Here is a 13448-nt window from a genome sequence, read left to right as displayed (position 1 = left end):
TTTAGAGATTATATTGGATTGAGTGTCTGGAAATCTCAAAGGTATCAATTGAAAAACTAGTGTAAATAATAAAACAATTTCATAGAGTGATGGATTATAAAATAGGCATACAAAAATAAGCAGTTTATTATATACTATACTATATATTATATAGTTTATATACTATATATATAAAAATATATATAGTATAAAAGAAGACTCCACTTATAGTGGCCAATAAAAGAAAATAATAAAATGAAATGAAAAGAAATGAAATGAAGTAAAAGAAAATAACTAAGTGTATATTTAAAATGACATATTAAAAAACTATATAAAGAGAACTATAAACATTTTGGCCAACATACAAAAGTAAACTTGAACAAATGGTAAGGCATACTATGTTCTTGGATAGGATGATCCAACATTATAAAGTTGTCAACTCTCCTTAAATTAGTTTATACATTTAATGCCATTCAGGTTTTTAATTTTTTATAATCAGTTAGACAAGTCGAATAAAAAGTTCACTTGGAATAACAAACAAGAAGAGCCAGGAAAAGAACAAAGATAGAGAATGGAGCTAGCACAAACTGGTAATAAAACGCATTACAAGGAGAGTGGTTTGTGTACATGAATAAACAGTCAGACTCATACACTAGAGTAGAACATCCAGAAATAGATTCAATTACATATGCACATCAGTGGGGAAAGAGGTGGACTTTTAAAAAGTGTTGTGAAAGCTGGATGACCTTATGCAAAAAGATAAAATTGGGTCCATTCTTCATACTGCACATCAAAATAAACTTTAAGTGTTTTGGAGATTTAAATGTAAAACACAACACTCTACAAGTACAAGAAGGAAATATAGTGGAGAAAACTTTTCTGTGACTCAAAACTCAGAAGCAACACTAGAAAAGACTGATAAACAATATAAATACAAGCAAATGTTGCATGGCAGAAAAAAACCTACTGTAAGAAAAGCAAGAAGACAAATGACACATAGAAAATATTTGAAATTTATGTCAAATTTATTTTTAAAAATGTTTGAAAATTATGTTGTTGGCAAAAGATCATTACATAAAATGAGCTTCTACAAACAGAGGGGTAAAAGGCTAATGATTACCTAAAAATAGGATCACGAGGAACAACAGGACATGTTCTGTGAGGCCCGGGGAATACAGTCAGCAAAACCTAGATTGAGGAAAACTGTAGAGGAGGCAATCCAGTATTCTCAACAACAACAAACGACAGCAGCAACAAATAACAAATAGCAAGGAAGAAAAGGAGAGAAAGAGATATGGCATAAAGAAACATGTCAACCAAAACCAATGTAGCCAAACTAATGTTGAAAAAGCAAAGCAAAGCTGGAGGCATCACAGTTCTGTGCTTCAAGCTGTGTTACAAAACTGAATCACCAAGACAGTATGCTATTGCAACAAAAGCAGACACATAGATCAATGGAACAGAATAAGAACCCAGAAATGGACCAACAAATGGATGGCCAATTAATCTTCGACAAAGCAGGAAAGAAGCACCAATGGAAAGAAGATAGTCTCTTCAAATGGTGCTGGGAAAACTGGACCACTCTTACACCGTACACAAAAATAAATTCAAAATGGATGAAAGATCTGCATGTGAGACAGGAAACCATCGCTATCCTATGGGAGAAAACAGGCAGCAACCTCTTTGACCTCAGCTGCAGCAGCTTCTTACTAGACATGACTCTGAAGGCAAGGGAAACAAAAACAAAAATGAACTATTGGGACCTCATCAAGATAAAAAGCTTCTGCACAGCAAAGGAAACAATCAACAAAACTAAAAGGCAACTGATGGAACCAGAGAAGATATTTGCAAGTAACATATCTCATAAAGGGTTAATATCCAAAATCTATGAAGAGCTTCCAAAACTCGACACCAGAAAAACAAATAATCCAGTGAAGAAGTGGACAGACTCAGGAATTGACATTTTTCCAAAGAAGACATCCAGATGGCCAACAGACACATGAAAAGATGCTCAACGTCACTCATCATCAGGGAAATACAAATCAAAACCACAATGAGGTACCACCTTGCACCTGTCAGAATGCGTAAAATTAACAACTCAGGCAACAACAGATGTTGGTGAAGATATGGAGAAAGAGGAACCCCTTTGCATTGTTGGTGGGAATGCAAACTAGTGCAGCCAGTCTGGAACACAGTATGGAGGCTCCTCAAAAAATTAAAAATAGAACTACCGTGTGACCCAGAAATTGCATTACTAGGCATTTATCCAAAGGATAAAAAAACTCTGATTCAAAGGTGCGCATGCATCCTATATAACACACATACATACATACATACACACATACACACACACACACACACACACACACACACACACACACACACACTGGAATATTACACAGCCACGAAAAAGAATAAAACCTTGCTATTTGCAACAATGTGGATGGAAATAGACTGTATAATGCTAAGCGAAATAAATCAATCAGAGAGACAAATATTTTATTTCACTCTATGTGGAATCTAAGAAACAAAACAGATGAACTATAGGGGAAGGGAAGGAAAAATAGGATAAAAACAGAGAGGGAGGCAAACCATAAAAGACTCAAATACAGAGAACAAACTGAGGGTTGCTGAAGGTTGCTGGAAGGGTGTTGGGTATGGGGATGGGTTAAATGGATGATGGGCATTAAGGCGAGCTCTTGTTGGGATGAGCACTGGTATTATATGGAAGTGATGAATCATTAGATTCTACTCCTGAAACCAATACTACATTGTGTGTTAACTAACCTGAATTTAAATAAATAAATTTAAAAAAATGTATGGATCTTATTTGAATCTCAGAAAAAAAAAACAGAATAAAACTCTTTCAAACACTAATAAGATATCTGATACTATTAAGAAATCATTGTTAAGCATTTTTTAAAGAGATTCTTTTAAAAAATGTTTATTTATTTTGAGAGGGAGAGAGAAAGCATGCAAGCAGGAGAGGGACAAGAGAGAAAACACCAAGCAGGCTCTGCACTGTCAGCACAGAGCTTGATGTGGGGCTTGAATCCATGAACCCTGAGATGACGACCTGAGCTACAATCTAGAGTCAGACTCTACCAACTGGGCCACCTAGGTGCCCCCCCCCCCCCCCACTACGGAACATTTTTAAGGCATGATAATGGTACTGCAGTTTTGTTTTGGTTTTTTTGTTTTTTTTTTTTTTAATTTTTTTTTCCAACGTTTATTTATTTTTGGGACAGAGAGAGACAGAGCATGAACGGGGGAGGGGCAGAGAGAGAGGGAGACACAGAATCGGAAACAGGCTCCAGGCTCTGAGCCATCAGCCCAGAGCCCAACGCGGGGCTCGAACTCACGGACCGCGAGATCGTGACCTGGCTGAAGTCGGACGCTTAACCGACTGCGCCACCCAGGCGCCCCTGCAGTTTTGTTTTTAAAAAAGAATCTTTATCTTTTATTTAAGAATCCTCAGGAATATTTATGGGTGTAATGATACATATTCTTGTATGTACTTCAAATAATCAAGGGAGGAGGGAGTGGCTTGGGGTGTAAATAAAACACAAGTAGCAGTAAGTTGATAGTTGTTGAAACTGAGTTTTGGATGCGTGAGAGGTTATTATGCTCTTCTATGTTGGTTTGAATACGTTTGAAATCTTTTTGTAATAATTTTAGAAAAATGAGGGAGTGTCTCTTAAAACACTGTTGAGGCTTTAGGTCTAGGTGGTGGTAACCAAGCACATGAGAACTCCTTCAAAACTCGTTTTGGAATTACTGAAGTCCTAAACACCATGCCAAATACTTTCCCTCTTATTTGACAAATCATTTGTATTTTAAAAGTAATTTAATTTAGATGTTTCTACTTAGCTCAAATATTATTGTATGTGAACTACTCGATGTTCGTTTTCCACTCATCCAAAAAAAAAATCCCCAAACCAAAAGACAAACAATAAATGCTTATCTTTTAAGTTGTCTTCTATTTAAAATTTGAAGTTGTCATTTTGCCCAAATAGACAAAAACTGCCTCTTGAGTAAATACTGTCTCATTGATTACTGCAGAAGAAACTACCTCAAAACTTCGTGGCTTAAAACAACTATTTTATTTTATCTCGTGGCTCGTCTATTGGGTAGCTGTGCTCTTGCTTGGCGTTTCTCATGTAATTTCTCGTGGATTGAGGGCTGCAGCTGGGCTGACACGGGTGTCTCAGGCCTTGGAGTTCTCCATGTTGCTTCTCTCCCTAAACGGTGTCTCAGTTTTCAGAGTCTGGCCCCATGACCACTCTGTCTAGTAGCATGTCCTAGACTTCTAGCACAGCAGCCCAAGTCTTCTGGAAGGAAGCAGAAGCTGCCAGATCTTCTTAATGCCTGGGCTCAGAAGTCCCAGAACGTTCTTCCACATTCTATTGGTCAAAGTAGTCTTGGGGCCAGCCAAGATTCAGGGGCAGGGAAATATGCTCGGTGTCTTTATGAGAGGAGCAGCATGTATGTAGAAAGAAGAGTGGGATTGTGGGAGTATTTGGGGCCATCTTTGGAGATGCACTAGCTGCTACAATAGTTAATGCGAAAGTCAGAACATGCTTACTTATCAGAGACTACCACCCATCGTGTGTGTGTGTGTGTGTGTGTGTGTGTGTGTGTATAATCATTCCTCTCTCTATATAATACATGTAAATATAACTAGAATACAATATATATATACAAGAAATGAAGTATGCTTCAGTGCCAGCTCAGCCAGGTAAGCCCATATGAATGTCACATAGCCTCACTTTTGCTTGAAAATAAAAATTACATGGCATAGAAAGAATGTGTAAGGACCCGGACGAGGGCTTAAGAGTGCATACAGGCTATATTTTAGAACTATTCAATCCACTACAGAATTCACAGATATGGGTACAATTTCTAAGTTAACCACTATCTTGTGACTGGCTTGCTCTGTGGCTTGTCTTGGGGGAGAATGCTTTATCTTTGCTTTAGGCATTCCATCTCTGACGTGCCTTTTCAGTTGTGGGGACTATGATTTTAAACCCACCAAATGCAAGGAAACAATAGACGTCTTTCTTAGCTACTTGTAAAAGGTCACATGGAAAATGAGCATGTGCAGAGTGGTTCCAACTAGACATGCAAGCACATGCATAAATGAACACATTTAGAACATTGTTTGTCAGTGTTAACCCTTTGTTGACACAGAAAAAAGAAGATTGTTTTCTTATCTTCAGGCGGTTTTCAATTGAATTTGTGTGAAATAGAAAACAGAAGTGAATTGTTGAAATTTTCACTTGATCTGTTAGTGCTGGGAGCTCTGGAGAGACCCACTGTGGAGATAATGCCCGAATCCAGGGAGAGGGAAGGCACTCACTCACTAGTTTGGTTGGATCTTTCCTCTTAGTCTCAGGACAATAAGCAGACCAGAGCTACAGGAAGACCTTTAAAGCTCTATGAAGATTGTGCCCCTCCAACACAAGTCAAAAGAGAAATAGTAGTACTCTACAAATAAGTAGAAGATAGCAGAAGTAGACTTTTATCTGACTTTTACCTGTGATTTTTGTGAAACAGTGAATACCAAATTCTTTCAAAGGTTTCCTTTTCTTCCCCCCTCATAATTTAGTGTTTTTGCTTTATTAGAGCCGAATACTTGCCTTGCTTTGGGCAATATCGCACCATTGCCCAAAGCTCAGATCCACTGTCTCAGGAAGCCAATGTAATAACTTGTCAAGAAAAAACTGGTTAGTATGGTCTGCTCACCGATGTAGTTTATTGACTGATACGTTTATAGTGATCTAAGAGCACTGTATAGTTTTGGTTGGAATACAGCTGCTTCGGGGGAGAAACGGCAAGGTTAGATCACCCTCGGATTTCTGGAAAATATTTTATTATAATAGACCTAGCCATACATGGGAGGATTATAATATCTCATGGATCATCTGGGGGAAGAAACTGGCCTTCAATACTACTATTTCCAGAAGCGAACATAAAAACACTTTAATCCATTTCCCACAATGCATGTTGCTAAATTCGTAAAATTTTGCATTATGATTGCCATGGATAAACAAGAAGGGGCTTGAATGCATGCTTTGCTGTAGAAGACTTTTTTTTTTTGCAAAAAAAAAAAACCCAAAACCCCCCCAAAAAACGCAACTAGGGGGTTAAACAAAAGCTTTTGGCAGCTTTATTGAGCACACATGCATAAAGGGGTTTGCTTCTCCAGTAAGGGATACTGGAAAATCAAAGCCCTCTGACCTATGTGTCCGATGCACATGAAGAATAAAAAATAATAAAAAAGCTTAAAAAACCCAGGATGTCTTTCTATCAGGATGGAATGAAAAAGTAAATATTCATTGTGCATAAATCATGTCTGAAAGGCTGAGAACTTGTGCAATCTGAATTAAATTTGATGAAAATAGTGCATGGAATTGATGATTTCATTCTGAGTGCACAAGTCATTTTTCTGCTTATATTTTTTTCTCTTCTCTTCTTTCCTTCCCTCCCTCCCTGTCCAAGTGCCCCTCCTCCTCTCTACTTCCAAAAGAAGAGAACACTGTTCTCAGAACTCTCCCAGGCTTTCTTAATTGAAAGCAATGATTCTGAGTCACTCCTTTATATTAAGTGAAACACTCTTGCATGAATCTCCAGGGATGAAGTGATTAGCACAGCAAGAAGCCGGCAGACTCCGGTTGTCTCTGCAAGTGGTGGAAAGAATCAATACAATTTTGCAAAGATAACAGTGAAAGAATGGTATTTTCTTTCAAAACATGTCCCTCTCTGAAACATCAGTGCAGACATACGTCAAGATAGAAACCGGATCATATTTCTAACAGTTGAAGACTCAGATTTCGTCAAAGAAGACTGTTTGTTCTCATGCCCAAACTGTATCCTACACTGTCCCCTTGTCTGGACTATAATGGAATATAACATTAACTTCGGACAGTGGAGGTTGAGTTGGTGCCAACCTTGCTAATGAACATGTGGTTTCAATAATCATGTGGCTACTTGCACGTTAGGGGGCAAGGTGCCAGGTACTTAACGTCAAGGGGGCAACTGATGTAAAGAGTACCATCTCCTGATATGATTACATTTCCAAAAATGCTCTGGGCCCAGACTGAGACTCAGCAAATTGGGGGTGTCACTCAGTATCAGGGAGTTTAAGGCACTAACACATCAGGAGGGGCCCAGCAGATGGCTCAGAGAACCTGAAGCATCCCAGAGTGTTGGCGATAATGAAATGGATTACCCTGCAGTGTGGAAAAACTCAGCCTGGCCCAGGAGGGCGGTGGGAGGAGAGAGGATTAGGATCGCTCCCTGCTTCAAGTTCCTGGTGTTCTGGACTCTGGGATTTGAGGGTCTGAAAGCTAGAAGACAGTGAAATGAATTACAGTTTAATGATATTCCCACTACACTGACAAAATGGATTCAATTACATAATGGTAGCATTAAATGTTATTAAGAAGGGATCCAGAGTCTTGAGGCCAGACTCTCAGAAAATCACGATAAGCTGCTTAAAACAGCTGAAATAGCACATTTACAGGCTTTCCAGTCCTTGGTTTGTTGAAGAGGAAAAGAGTTACGTTTGCCCAAACATTCTGCAGTGCTGGTCTGTTATCAGGGCCTTTCATACACGGAGAGGGAGTATTAGGATATATCTGATTTGATTGTGCTATCTCCAAGTACACTTGGCCCCCTCCCCCCAGAAATGCTTTTGCGAAGCGCAGTGCTAAATGGCTTGCCTGAGGCCGTGTGACAGGGCCATGATTTTTCATGAGAGCAGGACCCCTTCTGGAAGGTGACCAGATTTATAGAGAATGGACTGGTTTTCTTCAATTCTATCTTCTCCTTTGCATGGAAGTCCTTTCATTCTGTTTCACTTTTAAATTTGCAAACTGTAAAATTCACTCTTTGTGATGTTCAGATTTGACAAACACGTAGAATCATGTATCTAGCACCATGATCCACATACAGAGAGTAACTTTGCTTCAAAAACTGTCTTCATGCTGCTTGTTTGTGTCAATTCTCCATCTCACCTCCAGCTGCTGGCAACTGCTGAGCTGTTCTCCGTCCTGTAGATTTGCCTTTGGCTGAAAATCATTTGAAGGGAATCTATAGTATGCAGTCTTTTCGGCATGATTCTTTTAGCAAAATCCATTTGACCTTCATCCATGTTGTTTCATGTATCGGCAGATTCTTCCTTTTCATTGCTGAGTAGTACGCCGTTTGTGGATGTACCACAGTTGGTTTATCCATTCACTCATGAGCCATTTGCACTGTTTCCAGTTTTTAGTGATTGTGAATGAAGCAGCTATAAGCATTTGCATACAGGTTTTTGTGTGAACATAGGCTTGTACTTCCCTTGGGTAGAATCTTGAGAATGAACTTGTTGAGTCATACGGTCAGTATAGGTTTAACTTTGTAAGAAATGGTTAAATTGTTTTCCAAAGGAGCTGTAATATTTTGCTTTCATGCCAGCACGATATGAGAGTTCCAGATGCTCTGTATCCTAATCAACTCTTGGTATTGTCAGTTTGTTTTTTAATGTAAATCATTTGTGTAGGTAAGTCCTGGTATCTCATTGTGGTTTTAATTTAGATCTCTCTGATGACTAATGATGTGTGCTTTTTTGCCATCTGTGTACCTTTTTTGGTGGCCTGTTCAAATCTCATCAATTTTTAAACTGAGTTGTTTTCTTATTAAGTCTTGGGAATTCTTTATATATTCTTCATATAGGCCCTTTGTCAGATATATTATTTGTAAATATGTTCTCTTAGGATTTGACTTGTCCTTTGATTCCCTTCCAGTATCTTTTACAGAGCAAAAGTTCTTAATCTTGATATAGTACACTATATAAATATATTCTTTTACAGATTGTCCTTTTTGTGGTATATCTAAGAATTCATCAGTTAACACAAAATCACATAGATTTCTCCTATGTTTTCCTCTAGAAACTTTCTAGTTTTATCTTTTGCATTAGGTCCATGATCAATTTCAAGTTATTTTTGCATAGAGTGCAAGGTATGGATTGAGGTTCATTTTTTTGCATACATATATGCATTTGAATATATGTGTATATCATATGTATTCACCATATTATGTTATATATATATTATATATAATAATGTATACATATATATGTATATATTGCTCTAATACAATTTCTTGAAACTACTATTTTTTATCCATGGAATTGCCTTTGCACCTTTATCAAAAATTAGTTGACTATATTTGCACGTGCATATTTTTTCTCTGGATTCTATTCTGTCTCACTGATCTATATATCTATCCTTTCATAAATACAAAGCTTTTTTTTTTTTAACTGAAGTTTTATAGTAAGTCTTGAGAACAGAGAATAGCTCTTCAACTTTGTGTTTTTGTTTTTCAGAACTGTTTTGGCTATTCTATTTGATGTTTATAAAAATCTTTTTGAGATATTGATTGAGTTTACAGGGTGTCTATAGATCATTTTGGGGGAGAATTGACATCTTAACAGTAGTGAACCTTCCAATTTATGAATATATCTCTCCACTTACCTAGGACTTTGCTTTTTCATCAGTGTTTTGTAATTTTTAGCGTATCTATTCTGCATGTATTTTGTTAAGTTTATAACTAAGTATTTGGTGGGGGGGTGCTGTAAATGTAATCATTTTGGGGCACCTGGGTGGCTCAGTCAGTTAAGCATCTGACTCTTGATTTCAGCTCAGGTCATGATCTCATGGTTCATGAGATCAAGCCCTGCGTGTTGATATTGAGATTCTCTCCCTCTTTCTGCCCCTCCCATGCTCTCTGTTTCAAAAATAAATAAATAAACATTAAAAAAATAAATGGTGTCCTTTTATATATTTTGAGTTTCAGTTGTTCATTGCTGATATATAGAAATACAATGGATTTTTGTATATTGATTTTTATCCTACAGCCTAGCTAAACTAGTTTAGTTTAGTTTAGTTTCAGAAGGATTTATTTCTGTAGACTCCATATTTCTCCTTAGACAAACATTTAAGCTGCAGATAGGGGGTTTCATTTCTTCCTTTCCAATCTGTATGCCCTTCTTTTATTTATTTTTCTTTCCTATTGCATCTGCTAGAATTTACAGTGTGATGTTGAATAAAAGTAGCAATAAAGAACATCCTTACCTTGTTCCCATTCTTTTCATCTATTAAGATGATCATATTATTTTCTTCTCTACTTTGTAATTTGGTGAATTATATCAATTATTTGAATGTTGAACCAGCCTTACTTGGCCATGATGTACTATCTTTTAAAATATACTTTTTATAGATTGCTACCTTACATTCACCAATATTTATACAGGATTTTTGTGACTGTTTGTATAAGGGTTTAATGCTAACATTTTTTCTCTGAGCACTGCTTTAGATGCATTCCACAAATTTTTACATGCTGCTTTTTAATTTTCTTTCAGTACAAAATATTTTAAAATTGACCTTGAGACCTTCTCTTTGACCATGCATTACTTCAAAGTGACTTGTTTAATTTCCAAATATTTGAGGATATACAGATAATTTTTCTGTTACTAATTTTTTTTAACATTTATTTATTTTCGAGAGACACAGAGGGTGAGTGGGGGAGGGGAAGAGAGAAAGGGAGACACAGAATCTGAAGCAGGCTCCGGGCTCTGAGCTGTGAGCAAAGAGCCCGACACAGGGCTCGAACTCACGAACTGTGAGATCATGACCTGAGCCTAAGTCAGCTGCTTAACCGACTGAGCCACCCAGGTGCCCTTCTGTTACTAATTTTTTAAGTTAACTTCAGTATGGTAAAAGAACACTCTTAGGATGATATCTTTTAAATTTGGTAAAGTTTGTGGAATAGAATATGATCTAACTGAATGTTATAAGTGCACTTGAAGAGAATATGTATAATGTAATGTATAATGTATAATTGGATGTAATAGTCTACAAATGTCAACTTAGGCCAAATTGGTTGATAGTAATGATGAGGACTTTGGCCTACTTGCTCTGTCAATTACAGAAAGAGGAATGTTGAAATTTCCACTGTTATTTTGGATTCCCTATTTCTCATTTATGTTCCATAAATTTTTACTTCAAGAATTTTGAAGCTCTGTTGCTAAGCAAATACACATTTAGGATTGTTATATCTTCTTGGAGAATTTATCTTTTTGTTCAGAGGTTATTTTTTCCTTTTTCCTTGGTAATATTCCTTTTGTAGTATACTTCATTTTATATTAATTGAGTATGCCAGCTTTTCCCTTGATTATTTTTGGTATAGTATACATTTCTCTATCTTTTATTTTAATTGATCTTCATATATATATATTTTAATTTTTTCACATTTTATTTTTATCTTTTTGAGAGACAGAGACAGACTATGAGCAGGGGAGGGACAGAGAGAGAGAGAGAGAAAGAGAGAGAGAGAGAGAGAGAATGAATCCAAAGCAGGCTCCAGGCTCTGGGCTGTCAGCACAGAGCCCTCTGCAGGGCTCGAACCCATGAACTGTGAGATCATGACCTGAGCTGAAGTCGCATGCTAAACCGACTGAGCCATTCAGGTGCCCCAATTGATCTTTATATTTAAAATGAGTTTCTGGTAGAGAGCCTATAATTTGGGTCTTGCTTTTTTACTCAACCTGACAATTTCTGGTTTTAATTATTTTGTTGAGAATGTTTATATTTAATGTTATTATTAATACGGTCAGATTAAAATCTACCCACTTGCTTGCTGTTTTCTATTTGCTCTATCTGTTCTTTATTATTTTGCCCTTTTCAGCCATTTTTTGGATAATTTAAAATTTTTTATTGTTTCATTTTATCTTCAGTGTTGGCTTATTATTTATACCTCTTCCTTATTTTTACTTTTTGTAAAAGTTACAACACGTGTCTTTGATTAACCTGAGTTTACCTTCAAATAATATTATATTTCTTCACATATAGTATGAGGGCCTTACAACAGTATATTCCCAATTTCTCCATGCTATAGCTTATGCTCTACATTTTAGTTTTACTAGGTTATAAGCACACAACACACTGATCCTATTTTTGTTTCACATAGTTATCTTTTAGAACACTTACCAGTATGAAAATGCATTAAAAAAAAAAACCTTTACTCATTCTCTTTGTAGCCCTTTACATTTGTTTGCATAGATCGAACTTTCTGGCTGATATTATAGTCCTTCTGCTCAAAAGACCTGTAGGTGCAGGTCTACTGGCAATAAATTCTCTCAGTTAAAAAAAAAATCTTTTCCTTCATTAAAAAAAATGTTTTTCTGGGTACAAGATTCTGGGTTGATTTTTTTTTTTAAATCTTCACTTTAAAGATGTCACTCCATTTTTTTTCCTCTGGTTTTCACAGTTTGAGAAGTTTGTTTTTATCTTTGCTCCTCTCCATGTGATATGTCTTTAATTTTATGTTGTTTCTAATAAAATTTATTTTTAGAATAGTTTTAGATTTACAGAAAAATTGTGACTTGTGGAACAGAGTTTCAATATACACCATACCCATTTTCCTCTATTATTAACATCTCATATTAGTATGACAAATCTGTTACAACTAATGAAACAATATTGATAGATTAGTATTAACTAAAGTCCATACTTGATTCAGATTTTCTTAGTTTTTACTTTGTGTCCTTTTTGTATTCTAGAATACCGTCTAAAATACCAGGTTATATATAGTCATCGTTTTTCCTTAGTCTCCTCTTGTCTGTTTTTCAGACTTTCTTTGTTTTTGATGAGCATGGTAGTTTTGAAGAGTTATTGGTCTGGTATTTTTTAGAATTTCCCTTAATTTGGATTTTTCTGATGTTTTTCTCATAATTAGGCTGGGGTTACGGAGTTTTGAGAGGAAGACTGCAGAGGTAAAGTGATATTTTTGTCACATCACATCAAGGGTGCATGTAATCAATATGAATTATCACTGTTAATGTTGGCTTGACCATCTGACTGAGGTAGCATTTATTAGGTTTCTGCACTATAAAGTTGTTCCCTTCCTTCTGAACTTTTTGGAAGGAAGTGAGTATGAAAAGCCCATATTTAAGGAGTGGAGAGTTATGCTCTCTCTTCTTGGGTATAGGGTATTTGCATAATTTATTTGGAATTCATCTGCAAGGGAGATTTGTCTTTTCTCCTCCAGTTTTTACTTATTCAGTCATTTATATATATCAGTGCTAATGTATCACTTACTTTTGTCTGCCTTCAAAATTTTCTTCTCTTTTTTTTGTTTTTTGACAGTTTTCTTTGTTTATTCTTTTTTTTTTGGCAGTTTGATTAAGGTATGTCTAGGGTTTGTTTGCTTTGTATTGTATTGTGTGTATCCTTTTTGATGTTCTCTGCGTTTCTTGGACCTGTAGCTTGGTATCTGTCATTAATTATGGAAAATTCTTGGCCATTTTATCGTCAAATGTTTTATCTGCTTTATTCCTTCTCCCTTCTTATAAGATTCCATTTAAACATATCTCAGATATATGTCATTGTCCTATATCCTTTGGATGTTCCATTCTTCTTTTTTCA

This window comes from Prionailurus viverrinus, chromosome A1 (assembly GCF_022837055.1).
Source record: "Prionailurus viverrinus isolate Anna chromosome A1, UM_Priviv_1.0, whole genome shotgun sequence".
NCBI lineage: Eukaryota > Metazoa > Chordata > Mammalia > Carnivora > Felidae > Prionailurus > Prionailurus viverrinus.
This window is presented reverse-complemented; position numbering follows the sequence as displayed.